This window comes from Haliotis rubra, unplaced genomic scaffold (genome assembly GCF_003918875.1).
Source record: "Haliotis rubra isolate DU_JTF1 unplaced genomic scaffold, ASM391887v1 Scf228, whole genome shotgun sequence".
Classification (NCBI taxonomy): Eukaryota; Metazoa; Mollusca; class Gastropoda; order Lepetellida; family Haliotidae; genus Haliotis; species Haliotis rubra.
In genome coordinates, this window is record NW_025766314.1 from 501,379 (window position 1) to 516,769 (window position 15,391).

Sequence of the window (15,391 nt, forward strand, 5' to 3'; positions counted from 1 at the left end):
TAGAAATGTTTGAAAATCATCTACAAAAGAATGATATGTCATGGCAAAATGGAAGTAAAATTGAGTTCGGCATCGTATTGTCGTACACGTGTTGCATTAAGAATAATGTTTGCTCGATTCTGACTTAACGGTAATACGTCATACGCTACTAAAGAGTAGTTACCAATCCAAGCAAAACTAATAATGTGTTAAGCTTAATCCAAAACCACAGCGCCGGAATTTCGAGCCAAATATAATAGTGTAATGGTAATTAGTTTCCGGTTAATATAATCCGGTTTTCTTTGATATTATCAGATGTTATCGTATCATCAGCACATTGTGCCATCGTAATTATGATTGGATTAAAAGTTATTAATCACAAATCCTATCAATCTGTAAAAGAAATCCTGAATTTGAAAATTGAATTTGAGAAAAAGATTGGTTGCTAAATGTTGTGCTTGCCAGTTGGCATAAATACAGAGACAAGCAAAACTGCCACAGGGCAAACTCTGTAACTGCTGGCCTAGCTGTGTTTTCAAACGTAAGTACATTTGACGGGTGAGTGAGTGAGTATGGTGAGTAAGTGAGTGAATAATATCAAATTGGCTTAACACATTGTACCCATATCGGGAATCGAACCCGGGTCTTCGGCGATACGAGCGAACGCTTTAACCACTATCCTAGCCTTGTTCCAAGGCTGTACTGAATGCTAAGCCCATGGCTGTATAGCAGTTGTATCTTCAGAGAGGCAAGTCTAGATAAGCGGACAGGAACCCGGTCTCTTATTTATTGTTTTTTAAAAAAAATTATCATTTAAATTATTAATTTTAACCTTAGAGACTTGTGCAAGTCTACCACTATCCCACCGCCCCCATGAAGCATAAACTGAGTTTGTTGTTATGTAAGTGAAAATAACCTGTGTAATAGAAAATCTTTTTTAAAAAGTCAAATATGATTATGTCTGTTCAGCTATTACTCACTGCAACAGTTTGCGTCTGAGGATGATTAATTTTATGTAAAAACTCAGTGGTAATATGAACACTCGGGTATGAATATGGCATCTGCTCATATGAACAACGAGGAGAGTTCTATGGATATACAACTTCTTCAATATAATATGAGCGATGTTTCCATATCCATAGAACTCTCCTCGTTTTCATCACACCAACTTCTAAATGCCACTCAAACAAGTCGTGTTTGACATGTTTGTGTTGAAAAACAAATGTGTTGATTTTTAAAGATAATGCATCAAAAGTAACAGTTTAATGTTGTGTAGTTTGCAATTTTTGTAAATATTTCGAAAATTATTAATATTTCAAAAACTGAATATCACTTAAAATATTGTTTCAGTGGTGACTAAACGCCAGTACAGTTTATTTGGTGCATACAATATGGCTAATTTTGCGTTCTCATTTGAAAATCAAATATATGATAAAATCAACATAGAGGTATACCTTCGTTTGTTCAAATACAATCTCTGGATTTTCATTGATAACCAACACCCACTCACCTTGACAAATTACATGTACAGCAGGTGTGTCCTTGGAGGGAGTCAGATTTGAAGTTAACGTGACAAGATAAAAACTTCTTGGGAAATAAACCCAAAAAACTAAATGATAACAGACAAAGTAAACACGTTTTTTATGATAGAAAATAGTAAAATTAAATAGTTGCTATAGGTAATATTTGAATGATTATGTTTTTTCAAGCCTTCATCGATTTTTATGCTGCTGCATGCATATATGCAATGTTCAGTATGGCTATTGAAATGGTCGTGGTAGTCGTGGGTGGTGATGGAGGCGATGGTGGGGTTTTGGGTGCGGTGAGGGCTAGACATGATGGAAGGATTGTTGATACATGACGAATTCTTATAATGTTGTTACAGATGGCGTTGGTTCTGCGTAAACCTGTTTGTCTAAACGGTGAATACGATGTTTGAAGTTATGCTCATCTGAGAAGCTAAGCGACAGTGACTCGTCCGTGAAGTGAAAATTAATAGAAAATTGCCGTTTTTTATTTCCTTGACATTATCGTTCAAACTGATGTTTCTGTTGTTGAGTGCATCTTTTGGTGTGTGTCATAAAGGGATTGTGTCTATGGAATCAGAACTTGAGAATTTGGACTGCACTGGAATTCCTTCAGACCATTTACTTAAACCCAGTGTAATCCAGAAATGGCTACTGCATGATAGTAAATAGTATCCCATTCATCGACCAACGTACACCTTTGATTAATATTAAAAAAAACCAAAATAAATAAATAAATTAAAAAAATGAAATGGCAGATACTGACACTCAAGTAGCACCGAAATGGGTGCAATAGGCTGTCCCAGCGCTCCGTAAACCTTTAGAAGTTCGTAGCAGTGGGATGGCCTAATGGTTTAAGCGTTCGCTCGTCCGAATAACCGGGTTCGATCCCCACATAGGTACAATGTGTGAAGCCCATTTCTGGTGACCCCCGTTGTAATACTGCTGGAATATTGCTAAAGGCGGCGTAAAACTAAACCCACTCACTCACTCATTAGAAATTCGTTTCATACGTGTTAAATGTGTGACCTGTAAAAGGGTAAACATGATTTTTTACGCATGAACTGACAAATATAAGATCTAATATTACATGAATTTACTTTTCTGAAGATAAAACACCGTGTGATCATTTTATTGAAATAAAAATTCAAACGTCCTTTAGTCAACTTACATATTATTAAAGAAAGATTAGTAAAGAAAGAAAATTATTACATTTTCAAAAGCATCAGGAACATTAGCCGAGAGCCGCGATGCGGTCCTATACCGTCAAGACATCAGGGTCATATCTTGACTGTATAGGACCGCATCGCGGCTCTCGGCTACAGGAACATGGCTCTCACCAGTGCTCGCTTGCCTCCGAATAATTAAGTCCCCACGACATCCACGTTGCAACCCCTACCTACCCAATTACGCCCACGTGTGTTACACATTAAAAGAACACCCAGGCCAGTTCATGTAAGTAGCCAACTAATGCCCCTTTCCCCGAGACGCGACATAACTTACCCTCCCAGTCGGGTCCCACTCCCTGTCGGGTCTCATTTTCCTGTCAATGTTGATGGCAAAGGTCTCTGACCCTTGATTTATGGCTATGTCGGTCACGATTAAACGTTACACAGCTCGTGTAGAACCAGTACATCATTTTATGAGATTCTGTGTTTGAACCGATGGGTGTACTCAGGGTTATGATGCCGTAATGGATATCATATGTGGGTATCGTATTCTCGGACAGGCAGTAGAATTTATCAAACAGTTAGGTTCGAGTAATTTTTTGTTTGAGTTTGGAAGGAATGAGAGAAGGGTCTCCCCCAACATAATCATGAAGACAATATTGCACACGTCCTCGCTCTTCTCATGAATCCCAAATGAATTTAAATTTTTAATAGAGCTGTTGTGGTGTAAATCTAAATTTCTATTGCTGCACATTAAACTGTGTTTGTATAGATAATAAGTTCAGCCTCCATTTTTTTGCACAAATGTAAATCTCTGTAGAAAACGGTAGGGACGGTTAGTCCAAGCCAAGCCAAGCAAATAAATACTTGTCTTGTCTTGTCTCATGACAAACACTTGTCCACATTGTCCACTCGGACACACGCAACCCCTCACACGCGCACGCGCGCACACACCAATTATGTCCATTCTAGACTAACGTCTAGTCTCTGAATATATATAATTTTGATTGTAACAAAAAAAACCCATTTAAATAATTATTGAAAAGGACCCCAGTTTGGGAAATCTAGTCTTGCTTCATTGAGCTTTAGCATTGCAGAGAGGGCAAGACTATGGGGAAAATAATATGGTTCAGGGAGACTAGTTCCATTCCAACGTTGCCCGTATGACATGGATAATTGGTTTCAGAAATGAAATTCTTATCCCGGAATTTTAAGAAATGTATTCTTTGTCTGAAGAGTTGAAACAAAAACTAGACACTTTTCACCCACCTTATTGGTAATAATTGTGAAGGAGTTATTCTTTTTGGTTTCTTGCAGTGCCATAAACACTCGTAAAACAATGACACTTTGGCTGTTTGAGCGTTGTCTTGGCGACCGACGTAAAAAAATATGGTTATAAAGAGTGAAACACAACAATCACGTGTAGCGAGTCACATGATCACCTTAGGGATTGCAAGTTTATTAAAAAAGCAAATATGCTGCGACTCACATCCGTGGCGTGAGCTTGCCAACGGTAGGCGGTACTGGCTGCTCCAGCCTTGGACTGCAGTTATCCCACAATACACTGTTAGACTAACCTCTAGCCCCTGAAATGACCTCTTTTTACTAAAATAAAGTATCTCAATTATGTTCATAACATAATAGTTAAAGGAGTCCAGAAACTTCAAGTTTCATTTTCAGAAACTGGTAATCTAGACTTGCCATATATTGTAGACTTGGGCTGCTCTGGGCTTATTTGTTTTAGGGTCTGTATGACAGACTAAATACCCGGATGCAACTGACTAGCAGAAAGTCCAAGCCTGTGGTGCTTTGTGTGACCTCACACCAAGATGACGTATCAATCAGGTTACGTCATCTACGCAACAAAATCGTGAAAAGTTGTGTTCGTGAGGTTGACCGATCTGGATGAAGGTCGCAAATTAAATTCTTTGGAAACATTTTGTGCCAATGGTCGATCTCAACTGATTGTTGTCTAGGGTGGTCTTACTGGCATAGAGTATCGGGACCAAGCTTCGAACCCAGTCTTTTTGCCATCTATGCAGCTGCACGGTCCTGTGTTCACATCTCATTATGAAAACGCTACGCCCCATTCTGCAGTATGCTTCAGACGTAACGCTTGTATTGATGGTTGTTGTCATGGACTGGCCTGCTTCCCTATCACCATGGTGCGGTGGGGTAGTCAAGTGGTTAAAGCGTTTGCTCGTCACGTCGAAGACCCGGGTTCTATTCCCCATATGGGTACAATGTGGGAAGCGCATTTCTATGTCCCCGCCGTGATATTGCTGGGATATTGCTAAAACGGCGTAAAACCACACTCACTCACTGGGTACTAGATTCAAATGTTCATCGGCTCGAATCCCGACTGTCAACCCCATACCCGGGCTTCACCCAATCTCCAGACTGACAGATCATCTGAGAGGAGCATTAATCAACCCGAGGCCTTGCAAGCCTTGGGCAAACACCAGTTGACCAATGTCGTCGACGACGAGAGTGTTCCGACAGGTTTTCCTGTCCATAAAGAGAGGTGTTGGCGTCACGGCCTCCCTAGGAGGTCACACTCGTTACTGACTTCTTCAGCTCCATCAGATTTATCGGCCGATTGGGTAGCATTTTTTTAGTGGTTAAAGCGTTCGCTCGTCACGCTGAAGACTCGGGGTCGATTCCCCACATGGGCACATTGTGTGAAGCCCATTTCTGGTGCTCCCTGCAAGGATATTGCTTGAGTATTGCTAAGAGCGATGTCACTCACTCACTCCCTATCCCCAGACTTGAACCCGATCGAACACATCTGAGAGGACGACCCCAGACCAAGACTAAACGCTTAATCTCTGAATATATAGACTACCCAAAACCTTGCAATGTCTTGGGCAAGACCAATGTCGTCAACGTCTGGAGTGTGCCACAGGTTTTCCTGTCCATAAGGAGACGTTGCGTTGCCGTCACGGAGGTCACACTCGTCACTGACGTCTTCGGTTCCAACAGTTTTGTCAGTATGAGGTTCGCGTTGTGGAGGACGGGTGAGGTGCCATGCATTTTTGTTTCAAATAAAATGATGTCGCAATCCACTTTTCATCCACTGGACGCTAACAGTATGGTACTCATGTATTTTCAAACACGCACGCTGTGGGATTGTGGGCGTCAAGTTTTTAATTTGGATGTGTGTTGCAAGCATTGTTGGGAAACAATCTTTCGAATTATTGACACGTGAACCGTTTTTTCCATCATTTTCTAAGCCTCCACAAACGCCTTTGCACCTAATCCATCACACCAAATAAGAAGCAGCCGAGTTGTTCATCCCAACCATCAAAGGATCATAAAAGATGTGAAGATTTTTTTGTAGGCTCAAGATTGAGCTTCATTGGTTTCTAAAGAATACAATTTATAATTATTGATTTCAGCTGACGATATACGAATTTATATTTGAATGTCTCCACGTGGAGTCAAGTTTTTTAATAATTTTAATTAGGTGCTTAATATGTCATAAGCTTGAGATTCTTAACGACCAAAGTCGGAACAATAGGTGAATACATATGTCAACCAAAAAAGTTTCCAGTTCTGAAACTCCATTACTTATCTTTAAAACATGTTGATTGTTGACATACAGTACAATAGGAACCTTAGAATGGGAACTATGCTTTTTGTCTAATAAACTGCGCATCAGGCCTGTGTTCCTTAGTATACTCGATCGTCGTGAGGATTGGCTCGCTAGATGCTCGGAAGAAGGTTTGACGTTAAAACGTCTGGTGACACCTTATGTGGGACACTGGGTTTCAAGAGTTGCTTCAAAGACTGCAACGACTGCCAAGGAATCAACTGATATTTTCCTTTGAAATAAATAAATAAATAAATAAATAAATAAATAAATAAATAAATAAATAAATAAATAAATAAATAAATAAATAAATAAATAAATAAATAAATAAATAAATAAATAAATAAATAAATAAATAAATAAATAAATAAATAAATAAATAAATAATAAATAATTAATTAAATTAATTAATTAATTAATAAATAAATAAATAAATAAATTAAATAAATAAATAAATAAATCGAGGATCAAATTGACAAAACATATTCGATGTCTTCATGACTACAATGTACTTGCACTATGACAACCTGTTGTGTCAATTAAACCAATCTGTCAATCAGAATGTACTGATTATACGAACGTGTCTATGAAACATGCAATGATGGACGCATGTTATATTACAAGATAAAATATTTGGAATTTCTTAGGTTCACATGTACATATGCACTTGACATCAACAAAACAAATGTCACATTACTCGAATAAGGGATACGATAGCAATCTAAGTGCTGTTTTGTAAGTTCAACAGACAACGGACATGTTTGAAAGAAATACTATTCATTTTCTACAGAATGTCTGGCACTTATCTCGGAGGGTCATTTTTGCGATTCATCTACAAAATCAGCAATGAAAGGAGGAATAATTTACTGAAAACCGTTCAGAAGATAACTAAAATGACTGATCTGAAAAGATGCAATACACACCTTCATCCCATGTTGTCTGTAAGTGCCAAAACAAATAAACATATAATGCCAGTATCTGATATGAGGGCAAGAGACAGAGGAGCACTGGTCCAAAGACATTATTTCGTTGGCAATTTAGCTTTCATCCGACATTCCAATTCCTGGCTTCTGAATATTAGTGCACTTAACAGAGTCGTGATGTGTATCACAGTGATATGGTGGCGGTTATCTCTAGGGATGGCCATGCCGGTGAGAACATGGTGATTTATGTATGACGTCACCATCGTCTGTCTGAGGTGACTGACCTGTTGCTGTGACGTCACAGAGTTTCAACCGTCCATCTTGTAAACACCTGTTTTGTTTACAGATAACAATTAGGGCGAGTCGGCAAGTTTGAGTCATCAGTTGTTTGTGATAGTACGTCGTGAAACAGCATGACAAGAGTCATCGGTTCACTTCAGACTTGGGGCGGTGCGGTAGCCTAGTGGTTAAAGCGTTCGCTCGTCACGCCGAGGACCCGGGTTCGATTCCCCATATGGGTACAATGTGTGAAACACATTTCTGGTGTAATCAATGGGTTCGAATCCAGGTTTCCCCTCATGTTTCCCAACCCGTCAGCACCATGCCCTTGCTTATAGGTGTATTTATTATTTATTATTATTATAGGATATTTATATAGCGAACATATCCACGCACTAGTGCATGCTCAAGGCGCTGGTATTTTTTCCCTCGATCATTGGATGTCAATCTCAACGGCACATCGCATTATCAATCTCAACTCCCTGGGGAGTATACAACTCATGCAGCCACTAGGCGCACCGAGTTATTGTGGCTTTCTCATCCTAACGAGGTGCCCATTCACAGCTGGGTGGACTGGGACACATAGTCACAGTACTTTGTCCATGTTCACTGCACGTTGCTGTATCCGCAACTAGGTGTTTGCACGTATTCATGTGCCACCATCTGGTCAAATACCAACTGATTCGTGGGTTCTTTTAAGTGCACAGGGTTGTGTACTGTACACTAGGGGTTGTGACAACACTGAAAGAGTCTGCACACAAAGTTGACTCCAAGGTTTTTACACCCGGTCACAGGTGGGCTCGATCCCGACACCTCAACCTCGCTTGATCACTAGCCTGGCGCCTTAGCCAGCTCGCCCACGCGCCGCGGTTTGATCTAAATGGTCTCACAACGTGCATTACTTCGGGTTTTCCTCCCATATAAGCTGACCGTGTCAACTGAAATACTGTTCCAAGCAGATGTAAACTCAACTCCCTCACTCACTCTTTCATGTTACTATGGACAACTACATAAACACTCTCGTGGTAGATATGAACTGAAAACCTCGTTAAAACGGATAGTGATAGTCTGGAAACTTTGCTTTCTGGGCGAATCGCAAACGTCCGCATATATATAAGCATTTATATAGGCTTTTGACTCTTTAATAAAGATTCGTTCATCCAGGTGAAATGGAAAGTGAGTGAGTGAATATGATTGTACGCCGCTTTTAGCAATATTCCAGTAATATCACGGCGGGGCACACCAGAAACTGGCTTCACAAACTGCACCCATGTTGGGAATCCAACCCGGGTATTCCTCGTGACGAGCCAACGCTTTGACCACTAGGCTAACCCACCGCCCCAAATGGGAGGTGAAGACGATAAATAATTTATGTTTGCTATAAGCAAACAATGTACATAAGCTGACCAATGAGCACAATTGAAATTGAGCCACCAACATAGTTTAATTAACTTCTTCAAAGTAACTAGTAGCCCTATTGTATTTAACAAAGAACAAAAATATTTCAAATTATGTAAACATAAAACATCGGGTTTGCATGAGCTTTGTAATTGTTCTTAATATATATAACGCAAATCAAAGTATTATGCAAGAGGTAAAAATGAACGAAAACCGAATTATAGAAACATGCGCATAGGCGGATCCTGAGGGAGGGGTGGGGTGTGTGCAGGGGTGCGCGACCTCCTCTTGTCCTGTAAGTTTATTAAATGACCATTGAAACTCGGATGAAAAAGAAGTGTGCAAAAAAAACAAACCCATTATTCTCAAAAGTGTGCACCCCCCTTTTTGAATAATCTGTATCCGCCCCAGATGCGAGATAACGAAAACCCCAGCTGTAGCATCCGAATCTTCTGAAAAGAACGGAGCACGTGTATCTCACGCCGGGCATGACTAATATCTATATATATATATCACGAGCGTACTAATGATTTACGTTTGTAGCTCAGACAAGAAACACATAAAGTAATTGTACTGTCTAGGACACCCCGACTGCCTACAGTGCTCAGAAAGTACTGCTTGACTTCCTTGATTACACGTGCACTAGGGTGACCTGTGAAGGTCAGGTACAGAGGCGTCATTATGCACGTGTGAATCATTACTATGGGCTGGGCTAAATGTCACTATCTATTGTCCTTCTTATTATTCTGCTGTCTAAAGCGCGGCGCATATTGAAATGGTGGTAAGGTGAATCTTACATTACGGTGATCGGGTTTGTTTGTTTGTTGTTTAACGCCGCACTCATTTACCATAAATTTAGCGGCGGTCTGTAACTACTCGAGTCTGGACCAGTCAATCCAGTGATCAACAGCATGAGCATCGATCTGCGCAATTGGGATACGATGACATGAACCACGTCAGCGAGCCTGACCACCCGATCCCGTTAGTCGCCTCTTACTACAAATATGGGTCACCGAAGACCAATTCTAACCCGGATCTTCACTGGTGACCTGTAAAAACCAAGTTGTATCACACTGACCCATTAATTAGTGAGATAATATGTGACTCTATCAATGTCCCCACTTTATGTTCGATTCACTCGACAATTGATCCACATTAATCCTGCAAATCCGGTCTACTCGTCTCACACGACAATCGTGTTAAATAATTAATTATAAACTGACACTAACAGTGAGGAGATTCACTATGACAACCCATATCATTATAAGTCGGTTCACACAAATGTTATCACAATGACTGACTGAGTTTGGTTTTACGCCGCTTTTAGCAATATTCCAGCAATATCACGGCGGGGGACACCAGAAATGGGCTTCACACATTGTACCCATGTGGGGATTCGAACCCGGGTCTTCGGCGTGACGAGCCAACGCTTTAACCATTAGGCTACCCCACCGCCCCTGTTATCACACACTGTGGGTTAGGAGACACACGGTAACTGCTAAAATCGGGATGGGCAGGTATCGTGATTTAGTCGGTTCACACAATGGTGCGACACTGACAGTCGGGATACACACGGTAACTGCTAAAATCGGGATGGTCAGGTATCGTGTTTTAGTCGGTTCACAGAATGGTGGGACACTGACAGTCGGGATACACACGGTAACTGCTAAAATCGGGATGGTCAGGTATCGTGTTTTAGTCAGTTCACAGAATGGTGGGACAGTGACAGTCGGGATACACACGGTAACTGCTAAAATCGGGATGGTCAGGTATCGTGTTTTAGTCGGTTCACACAATGGTGGGACAGTGACAGTCGGGATACACACGGTAACTGCTAAAATCGGGATGGTCAGGTATCGTGTTTTAGTCGGTTCACACAATGGTGGGACACTGACAGTCGGGATACACACGGTAACTGCTAAAATCGGGATGGTCAGGTATCGTGTTTTAGTCGGTTCACAGAATGGTGCGACGCTGACAGTCAGGAGACACGATAACCACCCATCCCATTTTATTCTGTTCCCAAGACAATGATTGGACATTATGGGATTCAGCCGACCAGCCAAGAACATCGCAGATATCATACCACCGAGACCCAATGAAAAGCCCTTGAACCTGACACGCCAGATTCATCGCACCAATACCTTACACACAAACCTACACATATATACATACATAATGAAAGTATCACGAAGCCTCACGGGGTCGCCGCTTGTTTGTTTGTAAGAAGGGTCACCATCCTTCACCGATATCCTTGGAACTGAAGGCCACTTGACTCTTCCCCAGGCTCGCATAGGGGGCCCTCCTTCATCAGTTCCGACCATCAAGGCACTTTGTTGTGTACATCCATGGTCGTCCTGCGTGTACCAATTATTGTACAACATTGGGGTTAATGGTGTTATTTACATTAAAATATTGTTTGAGGTCAATAATATTTTAGGCCTTGAATACATTTTTAAATTATATCACAGTCACTGTAAATTGCCCTAAATATTTAAATTTTATGCAAATTGAAACTGATTAAGTCAAATTTTAAAATGCCTAAGTATTGAAATGATTTTACAAATTCACTCTGTAATCAGTGACTGAAACGTATTGAGAAGATTAATAGAACTTAGCGGAATAAATAGACAAACTGTTTAGGATTAAACTCCAGGAAGGTCAAGGTTAACGTAAGTGAGGTTTCACTGATATTCCGAGCGTTAAAATATTCTCTACATGAGGGTCAGCGCAGCCTTAGTCTGATCAAACGGAAATCTCGTCTTATTGCAGAATAAACGGCGAGTGTCTCAATTCAGTTTATGGCAATATATCACTTACATCATGTGTATGTGGTCGCGATAAGGAGCAACGTGGTACAGGGCTTAAACGTTTACTTCTTGGGTGAAACCCGGGTATGGTGTTGGCAATCAGGATTCGAGCCGTTGAACATTTGAATCTGGTACCCAGTGAGTGAGTTTGGCTTTACGCCGCTTTTAGCAATATTACAGCAATATCACAGCGGTGACACCAGAAATGGGCTTCCCACATTGTACCCATGTGGAGAATCGAACCCGGGTCATCGGCGTGACGAGCGAAAGCTTTAACCACTGGGCTACCCCACCGCCCCGTACCCAGTGAATTGTGCCACCGTGCACTACTAACATATATATGATTATTCCTTGATTGCCATGAATTATCTGGAGCACATGTTGCTCACAACTTCTCCTTGACCCGTCCTCACATCTTGCAAACAAACATAATATTATCACCTTTCGGCTACGATTAACAACTTAAGTGTTAATAGCTATATACTATCTGCGATGTATGTAAAAAACATACAGTCATTTCATAATTGTTCATGGGTTAAGAAAAGCCTATATCAAGAACATTTGTCCCATTGCCCCCTCCCCGACTGGCTCCCCCTCCCCTAACATATCCCCACCTCCAACACGTCACAGTGTTGAGTCTTCACGGGTTAAAAACCTCTGAGTTCATACATGAAATGAGCAACCGTTAACCTAAATAAGACTGGACAGATACGACCCCCTTGACCTACATGCTTACATGTCCCGCGTGCACTTACCATGATAGTGCCAAGAAGCTGCCACCAGCACCTCCCCAACCCCCCACCCCTTGTCGGATCAGTCGCCAAGATATGATTGGCAAGTTACCGTTTCTACGCATCTAACTTCAAGAGTTTCGCGAGTGTAAATTATGCAAACAATAACACGGACAAGGTCATTCGGCGTATTTCATCGACTTCAGCAAAACAGGAAAGACCTACACTATCTCTGATGGTAATATCAGCTGCATTATCAAAGAAGACGCATTGTTGACCGTTGACTTATTGTTTTCAACAGTTCTCTTCTTTCAAGTCCCAAAAAATTACAACACGTGTGAGGAAACGTCATGTTGAAAGTAAAATAAATTGAAATGCGTCAACACGTCTTCAGCAGAGAATTGAATATGAAAAGCGATATAATGATATTTTACATTATATTTGCACACATGTTGGCCATCAGCCAAAATTACAAACTCAAGAGTATAGAAAAGTATAGAAAAGTATACAAAAGTCAAACTTAGACGGCATAGATCCAGATCTTTCATAATTCCTTTAAAAGACATTCTCAGGCACATCGCATAATATAAGAATACAGCATCATTTCTTATAATGGTTAGAGCGTCCGCCAAGAGAGCAGAAGGTCGCGGGTTCGATCCCCGACCGCGTCATACCAAAAGACGTTAAAATATGGTACTTGTTGGTCCCTGTCTGGCACTCGGCATTAATGGGTACAACAAGGACTGGTCCCCGACCGCGTCATACCAAAAGACGTTAAAATATGGTACTTGTTGGTCCCTGTCTGGCACTCGGCATTAATGGGTACAACAAGGACTGGTCGGCTCGGAGTCAGTATAATGTGTCTGACTGGGGTATTCATGCTTCACTGCGGCATGGTATCTCAGTGGGCTAGCACTATAAAACCAGCTTCAGTCTGGGCTAGTCCAAGCAGCCGCACATACACATACACACGCATGCACGTCGTCATATGAGCGAAATATTCTCAAACACGACGTTAAACCCACTTTCACCTCACCTCTTACAATGCATGCGTAGTTCAAGGATCTGAGCATATTGTACTTATGAAGGGTATGACAGACATATTATTTTATTATTTTGAAGGTATATATTGTTTACGTAAGTTGTCATAAATCTGTCACACTATGAAACGTGATATTCGTTCTCAATTTAACCTGTTTACAATCGTAGCTTAATCTTTGCTCTCGTGGTATTTCATAATGCCTTCCTGTTTCTACTTGGTATGAGGACAATCCTGGAAACCTGAATGCCCTGTGACGACAAGAGACACTTGGTTTGTCCGCGACAAACAAACTTGATTCATTTATAATGCTAAAGCAAAAGTTTACCAGGCCGTTGAGTGCATTGTTGGTAAAGTAAGGTGTTTTCTGGCCATTACTCTCCAAATCCCTCATAACACAGCGTGCTGAGACACGTCAAGTATTCAACGATGATAAGGGCATGGCTACCACTTCAGCACTTCGTGAAAACATGGCCTTTGAGTTAACGAGGGCTTTACCATCTGAGAAGACTTGTTTGAATAATACAATCAATCAAGAAACCTTTTCAATATGCTCCATCTTCCGCTTCATCTGTGTCATACAGATGTATCATTTTTTTAACATCAGTGCAATTGAGGTGTTGCGCATTTATATATTTGTGATAAACAGATACTGTGTGTATGTGATGTTTGTAAGTAACATAAAAGAGATGCAAGAGATAAAGCATCGCAAAAATGGGCGAGAAATATCTGAGGAAGTTATTGATGAAGAATTATTGATTTTGTTGGTCAAATACAATTATTTTTGATGTTTTTCTTCCAGAAGATTATATCAATTACTTCAGCGTGGGTTTGGCTGTTGGTGAAAGTGGGAGCGTTTATATGGTTTTTGATTAACAGTTCTTTTTTGCAATGGAATTACAATTCAGTTTCAACAAATATATTTCCCGGCATCGCAGTTGTAAATGATAACCACAAAACCTGTTCCACATCCCTAAGAAATTCATGTTTAAAAATGGTCGCTTGTACAAGTCTAGTCTGTCTCACAGTCCCCCAACCACATTAATTTCCCTACTGCCCAACCCTCTCTGCAATGCTAAAGCTCTAAATGAAGCAAGTCTAAATTTCCTCAGCTCTGGTCTTCCTAGGGCTCCTTTTCAATTTAAATGGGTTTGTTTGTTACTATCAAAATTATATATATTCAGAGACTGAGCGTTAGTCTAGCACAAGTCTCGCTATATCATGAGCATGTATTTATATTATAAATAACCATCGGATAGTGACGAAACCAGGCGAAAAGCTGAACATCCGTCATAAACACATGCAAAGGCTAGTCAATTGTTCGCCTGAAAAATGCCTAGAACGTGTGGTACACGTCAAACTGAGAAATTGCATCGCACTTCATTTTTTGCGACTGATGTGCCAGATCTTCAGTATTTCTCCTCATGTCTATCAAAAAACGTTTCTAAAGCTTTACTGAGGCCTTGAATGTTGTAACCTTGATCGAACAACTTCTGAGGTAGTACACAGACGAATTGAACGAAAACATGTCCACTTGACATTGACTCGGCAGCTGTATCAGAAGCTCAATTCATCATTAAGATATTGTGGATGTCAACAGTTATACAATTAAGGGGCTTTGTTGGATTGGGAAGCTGAGTTGTTATGTGCACATGCGTGATATGTGTATCGGCGCGTGTGCGTGTGTGCGCGTGTGTGAGCATAAAAAACATAAATTGATATAATAAATACAGTTTTGCTCTGTTAGGAAGGTTGAGCAAAGAGTGAGTCATTGAGTTTAGTTTTACGCCACTTTTAGCAATATTCCAGCAATATCAGCGCGGAGGACACCAAAAAAGGGCTTCACACCAATATGGGGACACGAAACCGGGCTTTCGGCGTGACGAGCGAACGCTATACCCACTTAACTACCCCACCGCCCTTGAACAAAGACGCTAACCTAGTC